Source organism: Cherax quadricarinatus, unplaced genomic scaffold, assembly GCF_038502225.1.
Source record: "Cherax quadricarinatus isolate ZL_2023a unplaced genomic scaffold, ASM3850222v1 Contig12, whole genome shotgun sequence".
Classification (NCBI taxonomy): Eukaryota; Metazoa; Arthropoda; class Malacostraca; order Decapoda; family Parastacidae; genus Cherax; species Cherax quadricarinatus.
In genome coordinates, this window is record NW_027195038.1 from 180,030 (window position 1) to 196,892 (window position 16,863).

Here is a 16,863-nt window from a genome sequence, read left to right on the forward strand (position 1 = left end):
TCAGATCTTACTCCTAAACCAATATTATTTCATAGTGAACATCTGTCCATTTAACTTTGTTTACCATTACTTAATTTTAGTCCCTTATATATTTTCTCCTTTATTTTAGCTTTATATAACTACCCTAGTTTATACATTCACAATTGTTAAAATAATCAAGGTGCTATTCTCAGGTGCTAAAGTAGAACAAGTTCACAATTTTGCCATTATATTCCAAAGCTCATTTATTTTATAGTACTACCTACTATCATATTCCCAAGCTCCATTATTTGATCATCACTTTATTTGTACTAGTCCCTTTTATATTGTCTCCTTTATTTTAGCTTAAAAAAAAAAAACTACCTTAGCTCATTATTTTACATTTGTTAAATAATTCAGGTGCTATTTTTTAGCTTAAGACTATTTACTTTGTTTTATACTTAATTCTAACTATAGATTCACTACAAATCTTATGATTACAAGCATTGATCCTGATACCAACCTCTTATTTAATGACTTAAATGAATCAAACAGTTACTGTAATTACTACACTGCAGAACAATCAAAGGCACTTCTCAGTGCCAACAACAACATAACTATCTTTAACTACAATATCAGATCTTTAAGCAAGCATTACGATGACCTCATAGCATTACTAAATTCCTTACATGCCAATATGTCCATCATTACACTAACTGAAACCTGGCTAAAGCCTGATAGTACAGATGTCTATGCCATTCCTGGTTACACAGCCATACACAACTGTAGGCCAGACCAACAAGGGGGTGGCACAGCCATATACTACTCAGACCAACTAGAATGTATCACTAATACTTGCACAAGAGATGAACATGGGGAATATATAATAGCCAAATTCAAATCCAAATACCTACAAAAACCTCTCACATTGATAAACATCTACAGAGTTCCACAGTCAAACATTAGCCAATTTAGTCAAAACCTAGGAAGTATGATAACTGATGCACGCATGAACAAAGATCACTTACTACTCTCAGGTGACTTCAATATAAATCTCCTGCAAGACCAGGACCCACACGTTACTGAATTCACAAACACAATGAGTAACTGTATGTTGCTACCAACAGTAACAAAACCTACAAGAGTTACAGAGACTAGTGTTTCCCTACTTGACCACATCTGGACCAACACCATATCCCCTTTAAAATCAGGCATAATTACAGATAATACCACAGACCACTACCCTACTTTCCTCATAACAACTCTTGGTAAATTACCCCAAGACACTACTAAAGTCACCTTCAGACTTCACAATGAGGCAGCCATTAATAACTTCACAACAGCAGTAGCAAACATTGACTGGCACACTGAGCTAGAAATCAATACAGATATTGACGAATGTATTAATAATTTTCTAAAAAAGACCCAATACCTCTATAACAAGCACTGCCCTAAAAAAACTAAGCAGATGACAGCTAAGAGACTGAACAGTCCCTGGCTAACACCCAGCATTCTCAAATCCATAAATACAAAACACCAATATGAAAAACAGTACAGAATGGGTCACATAACCAGAGACCAAACAAAACGTTACTCGTCAATCCTAACCAGCCTGATAAGAAGGGCAAAAAAATTGTATTATGAGAACAGATTATCCAACTTACGAGGTGATATAAAAAAGACCTGGAAAACCCTATCAGAAATTCTGGGAACAAAAAAGATATCACGAAATAGCGAAATAAAATTAGCAAAATCAGATGAACCCCAACTCCCACCAACAGAAACAGCAAACAGACTCAATGATTTCTTCTCCACTATAGGACAAAACCTTGCCAATAAAATCCCAAGCTCAGATACCCCACCAAATGACTACCTCACCGGCAACTACCCGAACACACTGTTCCTAGCTCCGACTAACCCATACGAAGTCTCCCTTATTATCAACGCACTAAAAAACAAGGCAGGAGATTTAAATACCTTACCACCCTTTATATACAAAAAAGTGTCACAAGTGCTATCACCAATCATTGCAACACTCTTTAACAAATCCATTGAATCCTCCACCTTCCCTACAGTACTCAAAATAGCAAGGGTCACCCCGATCCACAAAGGAGGAGACCAAACAGAGTTGAATAACTATAGGCCAATATCCAACTTACACCCTCTCTCAAAAATCTTCGAAAAATTAATTCATAAACGAATCTACTCCTACCTTATCTCCCAAAACATACTCAACCCCTGCCAATTTGGATTCAGGCCTAATAAAAATACTAATGATGCTATTATACACATGCTAGAACATATATACACTGCAATAGAGAAAAAAGAAGTCCCACTGGGGATCTTCATTGACTTACGTAAAGCTTTTGATACAGTTGACCATGACTTCCTCCACGTAAAATTGTCACACTATGGTATAAGAGGGCACTCCCTCAACTACCTCAAGTCATACCTCAGCAACAGAAGCCAATATGTGTACGCAAATGGGGCAAACTCTTCTGCACAACCAATTACAGTTGGTGTCCCACAGGGAAGTGTCCTTGGCCCTCTTCTCTTTCTCCTATACATAAATGACCTACCAAATGCTTCGCAATTACTCAAACCCACACTATTTGCTGATGACACAACATACGTCTTCTCCCACCCGAGCCCAGTCACGCTAGCCAATACTGTAAATACCGAATTACAGAAAATATCTACCTGGATGAGTACTAACAAACTTACACTAAACATTGACAAAACCTACTTCATTCAGTTTGGTAACAGAGCTACAGATGTCCCTCTTAACATAATGATAAACGGATCACCTATCACAAAGCTAACAGAGGGAAAATTCTTAGGAATCCACCTTGATAATAGACTCAAATTTCATACACATATACAACAAATTTCTAAGAAAATTTCCAAGACTGTAGGCATACTATCGAAGATACGGTACTATGCTCCACAGTCAGCCCTCCTGGCCCTATATCACTCTCTTATTTACCCCTATCTCACCTATGGAATTTGTGCATGGGGCTCAACAACAAGTAACCATCTCAGACCACTAATTACCCAACAAAAGGCTGCAGTTAGAATGATGATAAATTCTCACTACAGGCAGCACACTCCACCAATATTCAATACACTCAACCTACTCACCATACAAAACATCCATACTTATTACTGCACCTATTACATACATAGAACACTCAACTCTGATATTAACCCTCCCCTCAAACATCTCCTTGCCAACCTCAACAGAACACATGACCATAACACAAGGCACAGATCACTCTTTGATATTCCTCGTGTCCATCTCACGCTATGCAAAAACTCAATGCACATAAAAGGCCCTAAAATCTGGAATTCATTACCTGTAAATATAAAAGAAACACTACCTGTTTATAAATTCAAGTCTCTTCTCAAAGATCACTTACTCACCCAAAACCAAATAAATACTGAATAACTGAACCTTATAAATTGTATATCTTAAATGTTTCTCACAATTATATCACATAAATGTTAAACCTAAAACCCAATCTAACTTTATTATTTTTTAAATACACTACCTAACAGAATACTCCATTCTACTGAATTTACAACAATGCATGCAACCATATCCACTCATATCCACCATAACCATATCCACTCCAAACCAACAGATACAGATACTAATGCCGGAAAAAAAATCCCCCCCCAGTACCAACAATACCACCAGTCCGATAACATTCTTCTTTGCAAATATACAGGGTCTAAAGCCAGCAATAAACAACAAAATACCTTTCATCCGTGGACTGCTTGCAGAGGCAAAGGCAATGTTCGCGGCTTTCACTGAGACCCACATAAAGGATCACTTGGACAACGAAATATGGATCCCAGGTTACAACCTATACAGATGTGACAGAGTGAACAGGCAAAAGGGGGGGGTTGGCCTGTACATTGCAGAGTCACTTGTTTGCACAGAACTGCTTAATGCCTCAAATGACGTAGTGGAAGTTTTAGCAGTAAAGGTCGAGAACCAAAACCTAGTCATTGTGGTAGTCTACAAGCCTCCGGATGCAACATCCCAGCAATTCCAGGAACAGCTGTTAAAAATTGACCACTGTCTGGAAAATCTTCCAGCTCCTGCACCCAACATCTTGCTCCTGGGGGATTTCAACTTAAGGCACCTAAAATGGAGGAATATAGCAAATAATATTGTTGCAGTAATAACACCAGGAGGCAGCTCTGATGAAAACTCACACTCACACGAGCTTTTAAATCTCTGCACAAAATTCAATTTAAACCAGCAAATAATAGAGCCTACTAGACTGGAGAATACACTAGACCTCATCTTCACTAACAATGATGATCTGATAAGAAATGTCACCATATCAAAAACAATATACTCAGATCACAACATAATTGAGGTTCAGACATGTATGCGTGGAGCCCCAGACCGACAAAATGAGACTAGTCACGAGGGAGCATTCACCAAATTCAACTTCAATAACAAAAACATAAAGTGGGACCAAGTAAACCAAGTCCTAACCGATATAAGCTGGGAAGATATACTAAGCAACACAGACCCAAACTTATGCCTAGAACAGATTAACTCGGTGGCACTCGATGTATGCACAAGGCTTATTCCTCTAAGAAAAAGGAGGAGTAGATGTAAAATAGAAAGAGACAGGCGCTCCCTTTACAGGCGACGGAAAAGAATAACAGAGCGGCTAAAAGAGGTCAATATATCAGAAATGCGCAGGGAGACACTGGTCAGAGAAATAGCAAGCATCGAACTTAAGCTAAAAGAATCCTTTAGGAGTCAGGAATCGCGGGAAGAACTAAAAGCCATAAATGAAATCGAAAGAAACCCAAAGTATTTCTTCTCCTATGCCAAATCAAAATCGAGAACAACGTCCAGTATTGGGCCCCTACTTAAACAAGATGGGTCCTACACAGATGACAGCAAGGAAATGAGTGAGCTACTCAAGTCCCAATATGACTCAGTTTTTAGCAAGCCGCTAACCAGACTGAGAGTCGAAGATCAAAATGAATTTTTTATGAGAGAGCCACAAAATTTGATTAACACAAGCCTATCCGATGTTATCCTGACGCCAAATGACTTCGAACAGGCGATAAATGACATGCCCATGCACTCTGCCCCCAGGGCCAGACTCATGGAACTCTGTGTTCATCAAGAACTGCAAGAAGCCCCTATCACGAGCCTTTTCCATCCTATGGAGAGGGAGCATGGACACGAGTCGTCCCTCAGTTACTAAAAACAACAGACATAGCCCCACTCCACAAAGGGGGCAGTAAAGCAACAACAAAGAACTACAGACCAATAGCACTAACATCCCATATCATAAAAATCTTTGAAAGGGTCATAGAAGCAAGATCACCACCCATCTAGAAACCCATCAGTTACACAACCCAGGGCAACATGGGTTTAGAACAGGTCGCTCCTGTCTGTCTCAACTACTGGATCACTACGACAAGGTCCTAAATGCACTAGAAGACAAAAAGAATGCAGATGTAATATATACAGACTTTGCAAAAGCCTTGACAAGTGTGACCATGGCGTAATAGCGCACAAAATGCGCTAAAGGAATAACAGGAAAAGTTGGTCGATGGATCTATAATTTCCTCACTAACAGAACACAGAGGTAGTCGTCAACAGAGTAAAGTCGAGGCAGCTACGGTGAAAGCTCTGTTCCACAAGGCACAGTACTAGCTCCCATCTTGTTCCTCATCCTCATATCCGACATAGACAAGGATGTCAGCCACAGCACCGTGTCTTCCTTTGCAGATGACACCCGAATCTGCATGACAGTGTCTTCCATTGCAGACACTGCAAGGCTCAGCGGACATCAGCCAAATCTTTCAGTGGGCTGCAGAAAACAATATGAAGTTCAACGATGAGAAATTTCAATTACTCAGATATGGTAAACATGAGAAATTAAATCTTCATCAGAGTACAAAACAAATTCTGGCCACAAAATAGAAGCGAAACACCAGCGTCAAAGACCTGGGAGTGATTATGTGGAGGATCTCACCTTCAAGGACCATAACATTGTATCAATCGCATCTGCTAGAAAAATGACAGGATGGATAATGAGAACCTTCAAAACTAGGGAGGCCAAGCCCATGATGACACTCTTCAGGTCACTTGTTCTATCTAGGCTGGAATATTGCTGCACTCTAACAGCACCTTTCAAGGCAGGTGAAATTGCCGACCTAGAAAATGTACAGAGAACTTTCACGAGCGCTACGGAGATAAAACACCTCAATTACTGGGAGGCGCTTGAGGGGTTTCTAAACCTGTATTCCTGGAGCATGGGAGGGAGAGATACATGATTATATACACCTGGAAAATCCTAGAGGGACTAGTACCGAACTTGCACCGCGAATCACTCACTACGAAAGCAAAAGACTTGGCAGACGATGCACCATCCCCCCAATGAAAAGCAGGGGTGTCACTAGCACGTTAAGAGACCATACAATAAGTGTCAGGGGACCGAGACTGTTCAACTGCCTCCCAGCACACATAAGGGGGATTACCAACAGACCCCTGGCAGTCTTCAAGCTGGCACTGGACAAGCACCTAAAGTCAGTTCCTGATCAGCCGGGCTGTGGCTCGTACGTTGGTTTGCGTGCAGCCAGCAGCAACAGCCTGGTTGATCAGGCGCTGATCCACCAGGAGGCCTGGTCACAGACCGGGCCGCGGGGGCGTTGACCCCCGAAACTCTCTCCAGGTAAACTCCAGGTAATATGACCTGTCTTTGTAATACTCACTTGTGCTTTATAGTAATCAGTTTACATTAATGTTTTTCACTGATCTCATCATTGCTTAGTTAATCTTAAGTTAATTTTAAGCCAGCCCGTAATGCTATGCATAGTATAAGTGGCTTTGGCATGCTGCTCTTATCTGTATTTTTTTGTACCTCTGTATGTGTGCTCAAATTATAAATAAATAAATAAATAAATAAATATCTAAGTATGGAGAAGAAGTGGAGATAGATGACCATAGCATAATCAACAGAAATGCAGGAGTTGCTTACTCACTGGGAAGGTGTGAAAAGAATCACACGAAAGCACCCAGATACTGACAAAAACTGAACTCGCTTCCTAGGTTTTCAAAGATAATGTTTTAACTCATTTTAAGTCTCTCAAAAGAAAGTGTCATATGAACAACTCTGGATTGCTCCCCCCCCCCCTCCCAGAGGCAGCAGTTGGAAGGAACTCTTCTTTCTAACTAGTAACCTCCTCCCCACCACCACCACACCAACCCTTCAAGTTCAAGATACATTAAAAGTTACACGTTCGGAGTACTGGAATGAACTGCCACAAAACCATGTGTACTATATTGGGGTTTGAGTTACAACAGTTTTGAGGTACAATATGTCTTCTGGAATGGATTAATATTATAACAAGGGGACCACTGCATTATCAAAAGCACTTTAGTAAAACGAGATCAATTTAACCAGTACATGAGCATATTCACACAGTGAAATAACTTACTAAGTTATGAAATGTAGCAGCTCTTACCTGGATCACTAAATGTAAAACTTTAAGAACCAACACAGGAAAAAGACGTGTACAATACTGAAGTGCAAAATTCCACCACCACACCAGTTACAAGAGTTAACACCTGATAAGCGCACACTCATCTTATCTTGTGTGTCTTATCTACATGATACATTTTCAAACTACACCACTACTACCACCGAACATCCACATCCACCACCAACCAATACTTTTGACAGTAACAATGACAATGTTTATTTCCTTGTAAAGCTTACAATGTGTGGTTTACATGTTATACAATATTAATTACAAAGAAAGCCACTAGCATGCCTAGGCATTTCAGGCAGACTAATACTAATTCATACTCTACAGTATATTGATATAGGTTATGGAGCAGTACATTTGAACATACATTATTAGATACATGCATAAATATATAAATACGTAAATAGATTTATAATAGTGAGGGTCTTGGCATGATACAGTGTACACCGTTTCTATTAAAGCTCGTATATTGGGAGAGTATCTTAGGCAAACTTAGGACAAACTTAAGATTTAACAGGCAATAGTTATACAGTGGAACCGCATTTTTCGGCTGTAATCCGTTCCAGAAGGTCGGCCTAAATTCGAACTGGCCTAAATTCGAAGCAATATTTCCCATAAGAATTAATGTAAATACAATTAATCCATTCCAGACACCCAAAAAATATTAACAAAAAAACATTTTTTAAACATTAATTATAGTTTTACATACACACAACAATGAGAACTAAATAAAATAAATGAATATTTAAATCACTTGCATACCTTTATTGAAGACTCTTGTTGACTTATAGAAGACAGGGAAGAGAGAGGGAGGAATGATTAGTGTTTGGAAGGGAAATCCCCCTCCACAAGGACTTCAGGTACCAAAGCTTTCTCTGGGGTTACTTCCCTGCCTGCCTGCTACACTTCCCTGCCTGCCTGCTACACTTCCCTGCCTGCCTGCTACACTTCCCTGCCTGCCTGCTACACTTCCCTGCCTGCCTGCTACACTTCCCTGCCTGCCTGCTACACTTCCCTGCCTGCCTGCTACACTTCCCTGCCTGCCTGCTACACTTCCCTGCCTGCCTGCTACACTTCCCTGCCTGCCTGCCTGCTACACTTCCCTGCCTGCCTGCCTGCTACACTTCCCTGCCTGCCTGCTACACTTCCCTGCCTGCCTGCTACACTTCCCTGCCTGCCTGCTACACTTCCCTGCCTGCCTGCTACACTTCCCTGCCTGCCTGCTACACTTCCCTGCCTGCCTGCTACACTTCCCTGCCTGCCTGCTACACTTCCCTGCCTGCCTGCTACACTTCCTTGCCTGCCTGCTACACTTCCCTGCCTGCCTGCTACACTCCCTCCCTGCATGCCTGCTACACTCCCTCCCTCCATGCTACACTCCCTCCCTCCATGCTACACTCCCTCCCTCCCTCCATGCTACACTCCCTCCCTCCCTCCATGCTACACTCCCTCCCTCCCTCCATGCCTCCATGCTTCACTCCCTCCCTCCCTCCAAGCAACACTCCCTCCCTCCCTCCCTCCATGCTACACTCCCTCCCTCCCTCCATGCTACACTCCCTCCCTCCCTCCCTCCCTCCATGCTACACTCCCTCCCTCCCTCCCTCCATGCTACACTCCCTCCCTCCCTCCCTCCATGCTACACTCCCTCCCTCCATGCTACACTCCCTCCATGCTACACTCCCTCCATGCTACACTCCCTCCCTCCATGCTACACTCCCTCCCTCCCTCCCTCCCTCCATGCTACACTCCCTCCCTCCCTCCATGCTACACTCCCTCCCTCCCTCCCTCCATGCTACACTCCCTCCCTCCCTCCATGCTACACTCCCTCCCTCCCTCCCTCCATGCTACACTCCCTCCCTCCCTCCCTCCATGCTACACTCCCTCCCTCCCTCCATGCTACACTCCCTCCCTCCCTCCCTCCCTCCCTCCATGCTACACTCCCTCCCTCCCTCCCTCCCTCCATGCTACACTCCCTCCCTCCCTCCCTCCCTCCATGCTACACTCCCTCCCTCCCTCCATGCTACACTCCCTCCCTCCCTCCCTCCCTCCCTCCCTCCATGCTACACTCCCTCCCTCCCTCCCTCCCTCCCTCCATGCTACACTCCCTCCCTCCCTCCCTCCATGCTACACTCCCTCCCTCCCTCCATGCTACACTCCCTCCCTCCCTCCATGCTACACTCCCTCCCTCCTTCCCTCCCTCCCTCCATGCTACACTCCCTCCCTCCATGCTACACTCCCTCCCTCCCTCCCTCCATGCTACACTCCCTCCCTCCCTCCCTCCCTCCCTCCATGCTACACTCCCTCCTTCCCTCCCTCCCTCCATGCTACACTCCCTCCCTCCCTCCCTCCCTCCATGCTACACTCCCTCCCTCCCTCCCTCCATGCTACACTCCCTCCCTCCCTCCCTCCCTCCCTCCATGCTACACTCCCTCCCTCCCTCCCTCCATGCTACACTCCCTCCCTCCCTCCATGCTACACTCCCTCCCTCCCTCCATGCTACACTCCCTCCCTCCCTCCATGCTACACTCCCTCCCTCCCTCCATGCTACACTCCCTCCCTCCCTCCATGCTACACTCCCTCCCTCCCTCCATGCTACACTCCCTCCCTCCCTCCCTCCCTCCCTCCATGCTACACTCCCTCCCTCCATGCTACACTCCCTCCCTCCCTCCATGCTACACTCCCTCCCTCCCTCCCTCCCTCCCTCCATGCTACACTCCCTCCCTCCCTCCCTCCCTCCATGCTACACTCCCTCCCTCCCTCCATCCATGCTACACTCCCTCCCTCCATCCATGCTACACTCCCTCCCTCCCTCCATGCTACACTCCCTCCCTCCCTCCCTCCATGCTACACTCCCTCCCTCCCTCCATGCTACACTCCCTCCCTCCCTCCATGCTACACTCCCTCCCTCCCTCCATGCTACACTCCCTCCCTCCCTCCATGCTACACTCTCTCTCTCTCCCCCTCCCTCCATGCCACACTCTCTCCCTCCCTCCATGCCACACTCTCTCCCTCCCTCCATGCCACACTCTCTCCCTCCCTCCATGCCACACTCTCTCCCTCCCTCCATGCCACACTCTCTCCCTCCCTCCATGCCACACTCTCTCCCTCCCTCCATGCCACACTCTCTCCCTCCCTCCATGCCACACTCTCTCCCTCCCTCCATGCCACACTCTCTCCCTCCCTCCATGCCACACTCTCTCCCTCCCTCCATGCCACACTCTCTCCCTCCCTCCATGCCACACTCTCTCCCTCCCTCCATGCCACACTCTCTCCCTCCCTCCATGCCACACTCTCTCCCTCCCTCCATGCCACACTCTCTCCCTCCCTCCATGCCACACTCTCTCCCTCCCTCCATGCCACACTCTCCCTCCCTCCATGCCACACTCTCTCCCTCCCTCCATGCCACACTCTCTCCCTCCCTCCATGCCACACTCTCTCCCTCCCTCCATGCCACACTCTCTCCCTCCCTCCATGCCACACTCTCTCCCTCCCTCCATGCCACACTCTCTCCCTCCCTCCATGCCACACTCTCTCCCTCCCTCCATGCCACACTCTCTCCCTCCCTCCATGCCACTCTCTCTCCCTCCCTCCATGCCACTCTCTCTCCCTCCCTCCATGCCACACTCTCTCCCTCCCTCCATGCCACACTCTCTCCCTCCCTCCATGCCACACTCCCTCCCTCCATGCCACACTCCCTCCCTCCCTCCATGCCACACTCCCTCCCTCCCTCCATGCCACACTCACTCCCTCCCTCCCTCTCTCCATGCCACACCCCCTGCCTCCATCCATGCCACACCCCCTGCCTCCATCCATGCCACACTCCCTGCCTCCATCCATGCCACACTCCCTGCCTCCATCCATGCCACACTCCCTGCCTCCCTCCATGCCACACTCCCTGCCTCCCTCCATGCCACACTCCCTGCCTCCCTCCATGCCACACTCCCTGCCTCCCTCCATGCCACACTCCCTGCCTCCCTCCATGCCACACTCCCTGCCTCCCTCCATGCCACACTCCCTGCCTCCCTCCATGCCACACTCCCTGCCTCCCTCCATGCCACACTCCCTGCCTCCCTCCATGCCACACTCCCTGCCTCCCTCCATGCCACACTCCCTGCCTCCCTCCATGCCACACTCCCTGCCTCCCTCCATGCCACACTCCCTGCCTCCCTCCATGCCACACTCCCTGCCTCCCTCCATGCCACACTCCCTGCCTCCCTCCATGCCACACTCCCTGCCTCCCTCCATGCCACACTCCCTGCCTCCATCCATGCCACACTCCCTGCCTCCCTCCATGCCACACTCCCTGCCTCCCTCCATGCCACACTCCCTGCCTCCCTCCATGCCACACTCCCTGCCTCCCTCCATGCCACACTCCCTGCCTCCCTCCATGCCACACTCCCTGCCTCCCTCCATGCCACACTCCCTGCCTCCCTCCATGCCACACTCCCTGCCTCCCTCCATGCCACACTCCCTGCCTCCCTCCATGCCACACTCCCTGCCTCCATGCCTGCTACACTCCCTGCCCATGGTGGCTTGTTTTACAGTCGCACTTAATAAACAAGCCACATCAGCTTCTTAATATGACCAATATACGAGACAATGGCTGAAATGTGGAGCAAAATTTCCACCGAAAAACTAGCCTAAATACGAATCAGCCGATAAACACAGTGGCCGAAAAACAAGGTTCCACTGTATTAGGAATTTTGTTTACAGTCATTTGGGTGAGTGTAAGTGTAAATTAGGGGGAATTACATTATTATTATTATTATAATCAAGGGGGAAGCGCTAAACCCGGAGGATTATACAGCGCCTGGGGGGGGGGGGATGTGGAAGGCATTCAGGCTTAATTCGGGGAACTGGAGCACAGATCCAATTCCCTAAATCAAGAGCCCCTCACCAACATCAAGGAACCTTCCTTGAGGGGAGGGGGAATTACAGAAAATGTGAGTAAGACTATATTGTTTTGGATGTGTTCATGATACCAGAGGAGAATTAGGTGGTTTTCATTTGGTTAGTTGATGATAGGGAGATATGATATAGTTTTGAAAATGATGGTAGAGTCTGCAGCTCTAGAGTTTTCAGGCAGGGAGCTCCAGATTTTAGACACTTTTATGTACACCAAATTTTTGTAGAGGTTTAGCTGGACATGAGGAATGATGTAGAGATTTTTGTGTCTGGTATAGTGTCTATGGGTCCTACTGCAAATATCATGAAAGTGTTTTAGTTCAGGGTTAATATTAGAACGAATTACTTATGCAAACCTTTCCAGAAAAGCCAGAATAACACTATCCATAAGGATAGGGATCAAACTGAACTTATAAAGTATAGATCAATTACTAATCTACCAACACTATCAAAAATACTGGATGAAGATACCAAAACTAACTGTACATGCACCTAACCAAGCACAATATGCATATTCCTGGTCAATTTGGATTCAAAGTTTAACACAAATGATGCAATATTAAAAATACTTAATAGTTTATTCAGCACTGGAGAGAAATTGCTATCCTGTTAAAATTTTATTGATCTGCAATAAAAATGGCATTTAATACTGTTGGTGACAATATGGTCCCGAGGCCCCAATATGGTCCCGAGGCCCCAATATGGTCCCGAGGCCCCAAATGTTAGGGACACATAATATAACAATACTACATTACATAGAGTTAAGCAAAGATAATAAGACACATGGCTAGAATATGCAGCAATTATATATTTTACAGCATTACCTAAAGATAACAATGATACATGATATAGAGTTAATCTTGCATAGAACAAAGTTAGTGTGACTTATGGATCAACCAGACTGTAGAGAATACTCTAGACCTGACTGTCTTCAAGATGAAATTCAATAATGTCCTCAAGCAAGTTGCTGATCAGCCAGGCTGTGGTAGATACATTGGACTGCAAGAAATGGGCACTAACAGTGATCAATCAGACCTGGTCTGGGACCAGACCCGAGGGGGAGGGGTGACCTCCAGAGTGACCTCCAAACATGTCATTACCATCAAAATTAAGTGCTAAACCCACAAGAGTCAAAGAGCTCCAGGTACATGTGGAACTGCCAATAACACTCCGGCAGGTCTGGCACCCACACAGGCAGGTCTGGCACCCACACAGGCGGGTCTGGCACCCACACAGGCGGGTCTGGCACCCACACAGGCGGGTCTGGCACCCACACAGGCGGGTCTGGCACCCACACAGGCGGGTCTGGCACCCACACAGGCGGGTCTGGCACCCACACAGGCGGGTCTGGCACCCACACAGGCGGGTCTGGCACCCACACAGGCGGGTCTGGCACCCACACAGGCGGGTCTGGCACCCACACAGGCGGGTCTGGCACCCACACAGGCGGGTCTGGCACCCACACAGGCGGGTCTGGCACCCACACAGGCGGGTCTGGCACCCACACAGGCGGGTCTGGCATCCACACAGGCGGGTCTGGCACCCACACAGGCGGGTCTGGCACCCACACTTTAAAACTCATCACAGGTTATCTTAAGAGGACCTCAGGTTTTTAATCCAGGGCAGGGGAGGGCTGCTCCAGTTACTCTGATCAAGAGCCCAGCAGCATCACCCCTCCCAGGGGTACAGGGGGTGGCGCCCCCCGCTGATGAAAGTCAGCACATGACCTTCATGACTTACCCTGGGTCACCCCCGCCCCCCCGGGGACATAATAATGTCAAGATCATCTTCCTATATCATCATTACCCTCAGTGATCATCATAACATTATAATAACAATGATAATAATGATAGTGAAGGATGATAGGTGTGGGTGGTGAGTCACTTATCATTACCAGTCATCTCTCTCATTACTTCACTCATCACCATATATACCAGCACCACTACAACCACATATACCACCAACACAACCATATATACCAGCCACACCGCCATATATACCAGGAGAGGCTGATAATACTAAGAAATATACTGACGTGTGAGAGGCAGGTGTGGTGCAGCTGACCACTGTGTTCCGACTGATGGCCACGACTTCACCTTCCTTCATTCACTCAATATACTTTATTTCCACACAATTTTCACTTCACATTACTTACTTTATGCACATAAATTATTACACAAATAGAGTTGTAATAAATTAATACGACTTAACTTAGAACAACATTCATTAAATAAAATATTTTTATTATTCTCCATGCCATAAAACTTAGTCTTTTTCACTTGTAAATTATGAATTATGTTTTTATTAATTGACAGATTGCCGTGTTTACATATATATAATTTTAAAATAATGATAATTACTTAATTATGAGAGTGGGACAAGTAACTTTGTTATATTCCAAAAATTAGAACACTATGGCGGCTGATCTTTAACATATTACAACACCTGTGTTGATGTTGCAACTAATACAACACCTGTGTTGATGTTGCAACTAATACAACACCTGTGTTGATGTTGCAACTAATACAACACCTGTGTTGATGTTGCAACTAATACAACACCTGTGTTGATGTTGCAACTAATACAACACCTGTGTTGATGTTGCAACTAATACATCTGTGTTGATGTTGCAACTAATACAACATCTGTGTTGATGTTGCAACTAATACAACATCTGTGTTGATGTTGCAACTAATACAACATCTGTGATGTTGCAACTAATACAACATCTGTGTTGATGTTGCAACTAATACAACATCTGTGTTGATGTTGCAACTAATACAACACCTGTGTTGATGTTGCAACTACTACAACACCTGTGTTGATGTTGCAACTAATACAACACCTGTGTTGATGTTGCAACTAATACAACACCTGTGTTGATGTTGCTACTAATACAACACCTGTGTTGATGTTGCAACTAATACAACACCTGTGTTGATGTTGCAACTAATACAACACCTGTGTTGATGTTGCAACTAATACAACACCTGTGTTGATGTTGCAACTAATACAACACCTGTGTTGATGTTGCAACTAATACAACACCTGTGTTGATGTTGCAACTAATACAACACCTGTGTTGATGTTGCAACTAATACAACACCTGTGTTGATGTTGCAACTAATACAACACCTGTGTTGACGTTGCAACTAATACAACACCTGTGTTGATGTTGCAACTAATACAACACCTGTGTTGATGTTGCAACTAATACAACACCTGTGTTGACGTTGCAACTAATACAACACCTGTGTTGACGTTGCAACTAATACAACACCTGTGTTGACGTTGCAACTAATACAACACCTGTGTTGACGTTGCAACTAATACAACACCTGTGATGTTGCAACTAATACAACACCTGTGTTGATGTTGCAACTAATACAACACCTGTGTTGATGTTGCAACTACTACAACACCTGTGTTGATGTTGCAACTAATACAACACCTGTGTTGATGTTGCAACTAATACAACACCTGTGTTGATGTTGCTACTAATACAACACCTGTGTTGATGTTGCAACTAATACAACACCTGTGTTGATGTTGCAACTAATACAACACCTGTGTTGATGTTGCAACTAATACAACACCTGTGTTGATGTTGCAACTAATACAACACCTGTGTTGATGTTGCAACTAATACAACACCTGTGTTGATGTTGCAACTAATACAACACCTGTGTTGATATTGCAACTAATACAACACCTGTGTTGATGTTGCAACTAATACAACACCTGTGTTGATGTTGCAACTAATACAACACCTGTGTTGATGTTGCAACTAATACAACACCTGTGTTGATGTTGCAACTAATACAACACCTGTGTCGATGTTGCAACTAATACAACACCTGTGTTGATGTTGCAACTAATACAACACCTGTGTTGATGTTGCAACATACAACACCTGTGTTAATGTTGCAATACACCTGTGTTGATGTTGCAACTAATACAACACCTGTGTTGATGTTGCAACTAATACAACACCTGTGTTGATGTTGCAACTAATACAACACCTGTGTTGATGTTGCAACCAATACAACACCTGTGTTGATGTTGCAACTAATACAACACCTGTGTTGATGTTGCAACATACAACACCTGTGTTAATGTTGCAATACAACACCTGTGTTGATGTTGCAACTAATACAACACCTGTGTTGATGTTGCAACTAATACAACACCTGTGTTGATGTTGCAACTAATACAACACCTGTGTTGATGTTGCAACTAATACAACACCTGTGTTGATGTTGCAACTAATACAACACCTGTGTTGTTGCAAATACAACACCTGTGTTGATGTTGCAACTAATACAACACCTGTATTGATGTTGCAACTCATGCAACACCTGTGTTGGTCTTGCAACTCATGCAACACCTGTGTTGGTCTTGCAACACATGTGTTGATTTTGCAACTCATGTAACACCTGTGTTGGTCTTGCAACTCATGCAACA

The 16,863-nt window shown here is 45.3% G+C and overlaps 1 protein-coding gene across 2 annotated transcripts in view; it reads right to left on the minus strand.

The window, feature by feature from the left end:
- LOC128685840 (cofilin/actin-depolymerizing factor homolog) overlaps positions 1 to 14,524 on the minus strand; it is a 31,479-nt gene extending 16,955 nt beyond the window's left edge. Inside the window, exon 1 of one of the 2 annotated variants that reach the window (XM_070079740.1) lies at positions 14,435 to 14,524. The gene's annotated coding sequence lies outside the window, so the exon portion shown is untranslated. Of the gene's footprint in view, positions 1 to 7,470; positions 7,614 to 14,434 lie in introns of those variants that run through there. The other variant, XM_070079741.1, reaches the window with a different exon arrangement.
- Positions 14,525 to 16,863: the final 2,339 nt, after the last annotated feature.